Genomic DNA, 9854 nt, shown 5'->3' with positions numbered 1-9854 from the left:
AAATGTTTTGGAACATAGCACGGCCAAAGCTCATTTTAGCTGAGTTTTCACCTATTCCAACCTGCCCTAGACAACCCTACCCAGCCTCACCTGGCATATCCAAAGTCAGATTTGGTTATAGTTGGCAAAATTCATGCCTTTCCAACCTAAATTTTACCTAATATAAGCCAATTTCCACCGAATATACCCAAATGTTTTTGTATCTTAGCATGGTCAAAGTTTATTTTAGCTGAGTTTTCACCTATTCCAACCTGCCCTAGACAACCCTACCCAGCCTCACCTGGCATATCCAAAGTCAGATTTGATTATAGTTGGCAAAATTTATGCCTTTCCCACCTAAATTTTACCTAATTTATGCCAATTTCCACCGAATATACCCAAATGTTTTGTATCTTAGCATGGTCAAAGTTCATTTCACCCAAGTTTTCACCTATTCCATCTTACCTTACACAGCCTCACCTAACCTGACCTAGCATATCCTAAGCTAGATTTGATTAGAGTTCGTGAAATTTATGCTTACTCACCTAAATTCAACCTAATTTAAGACAATTTCTACCCAAAATGATTTGTTACATAGCTCAGCCAAAAGACAATTTTACCCGAGTTTTCACATATTCCAACCTACCCTACATAGCCTTACCTATCCCTGACCTAGCAGATTTGATTAAAGTTGGGGAAATTTAAGCTATCGCCATCAAATTGGAGACAATTCCCACCAAATACGCCTAAATGTTGTGTATCATAGCACAGCCAAAACCCATTTTACCCACATTTTCATCCATTCCATCTAAACCTGGACCTAGCCTCTGATACTACATATACTCAGAGAAGTGATGTTTTTTGGATATGAACCTAAATGCCGGTGCCTAACCTGCAAGAGTCTTGGAGCTTTGTTGAATATTTTATCTATTTTTCTTCAAAAACTGAAGTTTTGGATATGAACCTATCCGCACTGTGCCTAACCTGCTAGGTTCTTTGTTGAACATTGTAACCATATTCATAGAAAAGTGATGTTTTGGATATTGACCTATCAGCCCCCTCTACTTTAAAACTTGGAACTGTGTTCAATATTGTAGATATAGTGTTGGGTAGGTGTTTTGTTTTTACACATCAACCCAACCGTCCTGGACCTAACCTCCCTTCATCTAACTTCAAATTTATCGTAAATATGGAAGGAACGTGTTGTTTGTGCATCAACCCAACCGTCCTTGACCTAACCTCCATTTATCAAACTTCAAATTTATCATAAATATGGAAGGACCGTGTTATTTGTGCATCAACCCTGCCGTCCTGGGCCTAACCTCCCTTTATCTAACTTCAAATTTATTGTATTTATGAGAAGAAGGTGTTGTTTATGCATCAACCCAACCTCCCTGGACCTAACCTCTGATACACGAATCTTGGTTCAATATTGCATCATACTTGTAGCATTTTTTTTTCACATAATTCAACCATCCTCAACCTAACCTCTATTACCTGGGGGGGAGGGAGGTTAATGGAAAATATGATAATAATGGGAATTTTCTCTACATCAGTTCAACTCAACCATCCTTAACCTAACCTTAGTTAGAAAGGGATATAACTCACCAAAACTATTTAATTACCATTTACCCAATTTTCTTTATCCTAACCTATAACTAAAGGGTTTAGACCCCCCTTTACCTCGAAATTATACTATATATTTAAGGTAGGAATATATTTTCACCTATAAACCTAACATTCCCTAATTTAACCCTATACTATAATTTCGAGGTAAAGGGGGGTCTAAACCCTTTAGTTATAGGTTAGGATAAGGAAAATTGGGTAAATGGTAATTAAATAGTTTTGGTGAGTTATATCCCTTTCTAACTAAGGTTAGGTTAAGGATGGTTGAGTTGAACTGATGTAGAGAAAATTCCCATTATTATCATATTTTCCATTAACCTCCCTCCCCCCCCCAGGTAATAGAGGTTAGGTTGAGGATGGTTGAATTATGTGAAAAAAAAAAATGCTACAAGTATGATGCAATATTGAACCAAGATTCGTGTATCAGAGGTTAGGTCCAGGGAGGTTGGGTTGATGCATAAACAACACCTTCTTCCCATAAATACAATAAATTTGAAGTTAGATAAAGGGAGGTTAGGCCCAGGACGGCAGGGTTGATGCACAAATAACACGGTCCTTCCATATTTATGATAAATTTGAAGTTAGATGAAGGGAGGTTAGGTCCAGGACGGTTGGGTTGATGTGTAAAAACAAAACACCTACCCAACACTATATCTACAATATTGAACACAGTTCCAAGTTTTAAAGTAGAGGGGGCTGATAGGTCAATATCCAAAACATCACTTTTCTATGAATATGGTTACAATGTTCAACAAAGAACCTAGCAGGTTAGGCACAGTGCGGATAGGTTCATATCCAAAACTTCAGTTTTTGAAGAAAAATAGATAAAATATTCAACAAAGCTCCAAGACTCTTGCAGGTTAGGCACCGGCATTTAGGTTCATATCCAAAAAACATCACTTCTCTGAGTATATGTAGTATCAGAGGCTAGGTCCAGGTTTAGATGGAATGGATGAAAATGTGGGTAAAATGGGTTTTGGCTGTGCTATGATACACAACATTTAGGCGTATTTGGTGGGAATTGTCTCCAATTTGATGGCGATAGCTTAAATTTCCCCAACTTTAATCAAATCTGCTAGGTCAGGGATAGGTAAGGCTATGTAGGGTAGGTTGGAATATGTGAAAACTCGGGTAAAATTGTCTTTTGGCTGAGCTATGTAACAAATCATTTTGGGTAGAAATTGTCTTAAATTAGGTTGAATTTAGGTGAGTAAGCATAAATTTCACGAACTCTAATCAAATCTAGCTTAGGATATGCTAGGTCAGGTTAGGTGAGGCTGTGTAAGGTAAGATGGAATAGATGAAAACTTGGGTGAAATGAACTTTGACCATGCTAAGATACAAAACATTTGGGTATATTCGGTGGAAATTGGCATAAATTAGGTAAAATTTAGGTGGGAAAGGCATAAATTTTGCCAACTATAATCAAATCTGACTTTGGATATGCCAGGAGAGGATGGGTAGGGTTGTCTTGGGCAGGTTGGAATAGGCGAAAACTCAGCTAAAATAAACTTTGACCATGCTAAGATACAAAAACATTTGGGTATATTCGGTGGAAATTGGATTAAATTAGGTAAAATTTAGGTTGGAAAGGCATGAATTTTGCCAACTATAATCAAATCTGACTTTGGATATGCCAGGTGAGGCTGGATAGGGTTGTCTAGGGCAGGTTGGAATAGGTGAAAACTCAGCTAAAATGAGCTTTGGCCGTGCTATGTTCCAAAACATTTTTGGGTATATTTGGTGGAAATTGTCTTAAATTAGGTCAAATTTATATGGGATAACTTAAATTTAGCCGACTTTAACAAAATCTAGGTTTGGATATGCTAGGATAGGTTAGGTAAGGTTGCGTAGGGTAGGATGGAATAGGAGAAAATGTAGGTAAAAATGGGCTTTGGCAGTGCTGTGATACAGAACATTTGGACATATTTGGTGGGAATTGCCTTAAATTAGATAGAATTTAGGTGGGATAGCTTAAATTTCGCAGACTTTAACCAAATCCAGGTTTGGATATGCTAGGATAGGTTAGGTGAGGTTGCATAGGGTAGGATGGAATTGGAGAAAATGTAGGTAAAAATGGGCTTTGGCGATGCTATGATACACAACATTTGGGTATATTTGGTCAAATTTAGGTGGCATAGCATAAATTTCGCCGACTTTAACCAAATCCAGGTTTGGATATGCTAGGTCAAGTTAGGTGAGGTTGTGTAGGGTAGTATGGAATAGGAGAAAATGGGCTTTGGCGATGCTATGATACACAACATTTGGGTATATTTGGTGGAAATTGCCTTCAATTAGGCGTAATTTAGGTGGCATAGCATAAATTTCGCAAACTTTAACCAAATCCAGGGTTGGATATGCTAGGTCAGGTTAGGTGAGGTCGTGTAGGGAAGGACATATATAATATCTTAGGGTAATGAACTAGTATGTTTAAGAAATAGTGTAAATTTTCCTATTTGGGGTTCATGCTATATGGCAGACTCATATAATGTATGGACAGAGGCGACATAGGCTTGTATGTGAGGATATGGGATGCTCATATTTAGTTAGTTTAGCTAGGTTGAATTTAGTCAAATTTGCGTAGTATAAGTATATTTTTGATAGATTTAGATGAATTTAAGTTTTAACAAGATGCATTTTGATAAGATATAGCAAATTTGTCTAAAATTATCATAGAAAATACTGACTCCACCTAACCCCACCTGCCCTAACATAACTAAGGCTAGAACAAATAAGTCTGTTAGATGGTTTGAATAAATACATAAATATGGCGGTCTGATTGGAGAGAATGTAACAAGGAAGGTATTAATAAGACATAAAAATAGTGGACATATGTTAGATGAATAGTTTAGCACTAATAATGTTGATATCTTCATGGAAAAAGAATGTGTTATATATTGAGCGTATCGGAAGTTATATGAACCATTTTTATATGTGAAATTCTGACTTTTGGGGAGTTGGTTAAACTCAGCATATTATAATTAATGTCCTAAATATACCTAGAAAAATATCATGCAAATTGTGTATTGTTTGACCCAGTTGGTTGTGTTTGTACATATATAGCACAATTAATATACTTGTGTATTAATTGTGCAGATTATGTATTTTGCATAAGTTGTATGATTATTGAAATTATGTATTGATTATATTTATATAAATTGTGTATTGTTTTGTGAAAGTTGTATGTATTAATTGTATATGTTTTTGTATGTGTGTATTTGCGGAAATTGCTTAGTTGTGTATTTAATGAATATGTGCTAGTTATGTATTGTTCATATTTTGGTAAGTTGTGTATTGATTATATTTTTGAGCTAGTTGTGTAAATGTCGCAATTGTATTTGTGTAAATCGTGTATTTATGCTAGTTGTGTATTTTCATATTTGGGATAGTTATGTATTGTACGTATTTGTGCTAGATATGCATTTGTGCAAGTTGTGTGTAATAATTATGAAAGATGTGTAATATTGTATAAGTTGCGTATTAATTGCGCATGTTGTGTAATTGCATATGGACGAATTGTTTATTTATACCTTTGCGTATTGATTGTCATTGTGCAAGCTGAGTAATTATATAGCAAGTTTTCCTGTATTAATTGTGCAAAGATGTAAAATAATTACACAAACTGTGTAATAAATGTCCATGTTTTATAATAATTTTTGTGATAATAGTGCATTTATGCAAGTTGTGTTTTTAATTTGTTGAAGTGGAACTCGCGCAACTGTATTTGTGTGTGAAAATTGTGAATTTTGTGTAAGTTCTGTAATTTGATAAAATAGATCTTCATGGTGTAAGTGTATTTTGGTTTATGAGACAATGTGTGGGTAATTTGTGAAAATTACGTTTGTGAAATTGTGTAATTTTAGTTAAAGCGCATTTTTGATTGTCTAAATGCATAAGCATTTTGATATATTTGTGCAAAATACTGTACTTTGTGTAAATGTCATACTCTGAGTGTACATGCAATATTGTGTAAATGGTATATTTTTGTTTGAAACTGACATATTTTGTATGAAAATCTCATATTTTTTTATGTGATGGTATATTTTGAGTGTAAATAATATATTTTATGCATAAATGGCATATTTGGTGTGTAAATGCTGTATTTTCTGTGTATGGCATAAATTACATCTGATTAATGGGGAAATGGTGGCAAAAAACTAGGCTATTCTCTATGAATGCATAGGTTTTGAAGTATGTGTAGGTACGCATGATTGTATTTGCGAGTGTTGGTTTAGAAACAAGTTAGCTGATTTGCGTAGCAAGACTAGGATTTTTTGAGGTGTAGAAATGATTAGCCTATGAATATAGTGGCTAACATCCGGCTGAGTTGCTAGATGGATGAATTGAGGTGCGACATTTGGATATCTATTTGATGGATGTGAGGACAGTTGACTAGCCTATGAACACAGCCACTAATCCGCTGTACTGCCAGATGTGTGGTAACTACTTGTGGATTATAGTAGAATATCTAGCTATAGGGTTTCATAATTGCTGTTGTGTATAAAACTAGAATAAGAGCTATTTATTAAAACTATTATTGTAAACTAATACTTTAAGTGGATCCCTTGGTTGCTTTAAGCATAGGGTGGACATGAATGAGATTGGGTGGAAATATATAGGAGCTGCCTCGTATGGGCCAATAGGACCTCTGCAGTTACCTTTATTCTTATGTTCAGCTCACATGCTATTCTGCCAGATGTACGATTCTGCTTAAATGGCAGTACGACATTTGGGCTGCTGTTATACTTTTGAACTTATCACTGAATAATGATTACAGTTGTGGATGACTAAAATGTATATTCTTAGTCCTCTGATTAGGTTAGGTGGGGATGGTTAGTCTAGTCATTTTTGAATAATAACATCAAATACACATGCCAGTAGGACGCCAAAGGTCGCATTGGTTGTCTGGTGACGTCATACATAGTTGACCAGTAAGGTGCTGTAATACCTTGACACCTATATGCTAATGACCATCAATACATTATCCCTATACCTGAGGTCGCTTTTCATGATGTCACTAAACAACAACAATAACTGTTCTGTAGAATGTATTTGTTTGTTATAAATAATATGTTAGGTTAGGTTAGGTTAGGAAGGTTTGATCGGGTTTATGAATAACAGAAAATATGAGCAATGAGCGAAAATACGAGCTATTGTAGCTGAATATCAACTCTGATGAAGCACAGAGTATAGGTGAGGTATTAAGCTAGATTAAGAGTTCACACTTATGTGTGAACCTCCTGGGATCCGCATTTAGCCCGTTGACGCCTCGCGCCACATCAGGGATGATGACGTCACAAAAGGCGGTAACTGCAGAAGGCTTTATTTCAAAATATGAGAGGCTTGCTTTTACTGAATGAGTTTTTTTATTTTATTTGTTAAATGCTACAGTATGGTGTGGGAGGTATGTTTTTGGGCGAATGTGAGATGTGCATAAGGATAGGGTCACTACCGAACTCGCATTGAAATCACCAATGCCCAGGGCTCTGTTTTTTCATATATACGACTGATAGCAGTTTAATTTTTTTGCCCTATGTATAATAAACGATCCTTCAAGAAAGATGGTCAAAGCTCAAATTACATTCTCTAGAACGATGACGAAGAAGAAATAGGGGTGACATGATAGACGTGTGACTGAATGGTCATAGCAAAGGGGAATATTAATGACCCATTATTCGTATCAACATGAAACAGAACAGGAATGAATTGGATTGGTTTTTTTTTTAGATTTAGGAAAAGACCTGGGTAAATATAGGTAACAGGGGAAGAACTCGAAAAATACACAAATAACTTCTTGCAGTGTTGCTCCCCTTTTGTTTCATGCAATGACCGATGGTTGGAAGTAAATAGGAAATTTAAAATAGTCTAGGGTTGATGGTATTTTACATTAGGTTTCAGGGTTACTGTTTTTTGCCCTATGCATAATAAACGATCCTTCAAGAAAGATTGTCATAGCTCAAATTACATTCTCTAGAACGACGACGAAGAAGAAGAAATAGGGGTGACATGATAGAGGTGTGACTGAATGGTCATACTAAAGGGGAATATTTATAACCTATTATACGTATCAACATGAAACAGAATAGGAATGAATTGGATAAGTTTTATATTTAGGAAAAAGACCTGGGTAAATACAGGCAGCAGGGGACGAACTTGAAAATACACACATAACTTCTTGCAGTGCTGAAGTTATGTTCTTCCCTCACATACATGATCCCCTTTGATAAATGTAATGGGCGATGGTTGGAAGTAAATATGAAATTAAAAATAGACTAGGGATGATGGTATTTTATATTAGGTTTCAAGGTTACTGTTGTATCGCAAAACCCATGATGCTACGACCGGCATAGGAACAAAAAATTCACAAAAACCCAGATGCTATGACCGACATAGGGGAAAAAAATAGGAAAAACCCCTGAAGCTACGATCGGCTTTGGAAAAAATGAAAAAGGCCGGTCCTAGCCATCAAAAACCCCTGAAGCTACGACCGGCTTTGGAAAAAACCAAAACGCACGGTCGTAGTCATCAATCCTACTACTCCTGTCTGTATGTGTGTATCTGTATCTGTCAGTATGCCTGTCTGTATGTGTGCCTGTCTGTATGTGTGCCTGTCTGTATGTGTGCCTGTCTGTCAGTGTGCCTGTCTGTATGTGTGCCTGTCTGTATGTGTGCCTGTCTGTATGTGTGCCTGTCTGTATGTGTGTCTGTCTGTCAGTGTGCCTGTCTGTATGTGTGCCTGTCTGTATGTGTGCCTGTCTGTATGTGTGCCTGTATGTATGTGTGCCTGTCTGTATGTGTGACTGTCTGTATGTGTGCCTGTCTGTCAGTGTGCCTGTCTGTATGTGTGTCTGTCGCTATGTGTGCCTGTCTGTATGTGTGTCTGTCTGTATGTGTGCCTGTCTGTATGTGTGCCTGTCTGTATGTGTGCCTGTCTGTATGTGTGCCTGTCTGTATGTGTGCCTGTCTGTATGTGTGTGTCTGTATGTGTGCCTGTCTGTATGTGTGCCTGTCTGTATGTGTGACTGTCTGTATGTGTGTCTGTCTGTATGTGTGCCTGTCTGTATGTGTGCCTGTCTGTATGTGTGCCTGTCTCTATGTGTGTGTCTGTATGTGTGCCTGTCTGTATGTGTGTGTCTGTATGTGTGCCTGTCTGTATGTGTGCCTGTCTGTATGTGTGACTGTCTGCATGTGTGCCTGTCTGTCAGTGTGCCTGTCTGTATGTGTGCCTGTCTGTATGTGTGTGTCTGTCAGTGTGCCTGTCTGTATGTGTGCCTGTCTGTCAGTGTGCCTGTCTGTATGTGTGCCTGTCTGTATGCGTGCCTGTCTGTATGTGTGCCTGTCTGTATGTGTGCCTGTCTGTATGTGTGACTGTCTGTATGTGTGCCTGTCTGTCAGTGTGCCTGTCTGTATGTGTGCCTGTCTGTATGTGTATGTCTGTATGTGTGCCTGTCTGTATGTGTGCCTGTCTGTATGTGTGTGTGTGTCTGTATGTGTGTCTGTCTGTATGTGTGCCTGTCTGTCAGTGTGCCAGTCTGTATGTGTGTGTCTGTATGTGTGTGTCTGTATGTGTGTCTGTCTGTATGTGTGTCTGTTTGTATGTGTGTGTGTCTGTATGTGTGCCTGTCTGTATGTGTGCCTGTCTGTATGTGTGCCTGTCTGTCAGTGTGCCTGTCTGTATGTGTGTCTGTCTGTCAGTGTGTCTGTCTGTATGTGTGCCTGTCTGTATGTGTGCCTGTCTGTCAGTGTGCCTGTCTGTATGTGTGTCTGTCTGTCAGTATGCCTGTCTGTATGTGTGCCTGTCTGTATGTGTGCCTGTCGGTATGTGTGTCTGTCTGTCAGTGTGCCTGTCTGTATGTGTGTCTGTCTGTCAGTGTGCCTGTCTGTATGTGTGCCTGTCTGTTTGTGTGCCTGTCTGTATGTGTGTCTGTCTGTCAGTGTGCCTGTCTGTATGTGTGTCTGTCTGTCAGTGTGCCTGTCTGTATGTGTGCCTGTCTGTCAGTGTGCCTGTCTGTATGTGTGTCTGTCTGTCAGTGTGTCTGTCTGTATGTGTGCCTGTCTGTATGTGTGCCTGTCTGTCAGTGTGCCTGTCTGTATGTGTGTCTGTCTGTCAGTGTGCCTGTCTGTATGTGTGCCTGTCTGTATGTGTGCCTGTGTGTGTGTCTGTCTGTCAGTGTGCCTGTCTGTATGTGTGCCTGTCTGTCAGTGTGCCTTTCTGTATGTGTGCCTGTCTGTATGTGTGTGTCTGTATG

Source organism: Procambarus clarkii, chromosome 26 (genome assembly GCF_040958095.1).
Source record: "Procambarus clarkii isolate CNS0578487 chromosome 26, FALCON_Pclarkii_2.0, whole genome shotgun sequence".
Lineage (NCBI taxonomy): Eukaryota > Metazoa > Arthropoda > Malacostraca > Decapoda > Cambaridae > Procambarus > Procambarus clarkii.
This window is presented reverse-complemented; position numbering follows the sequence as displayed.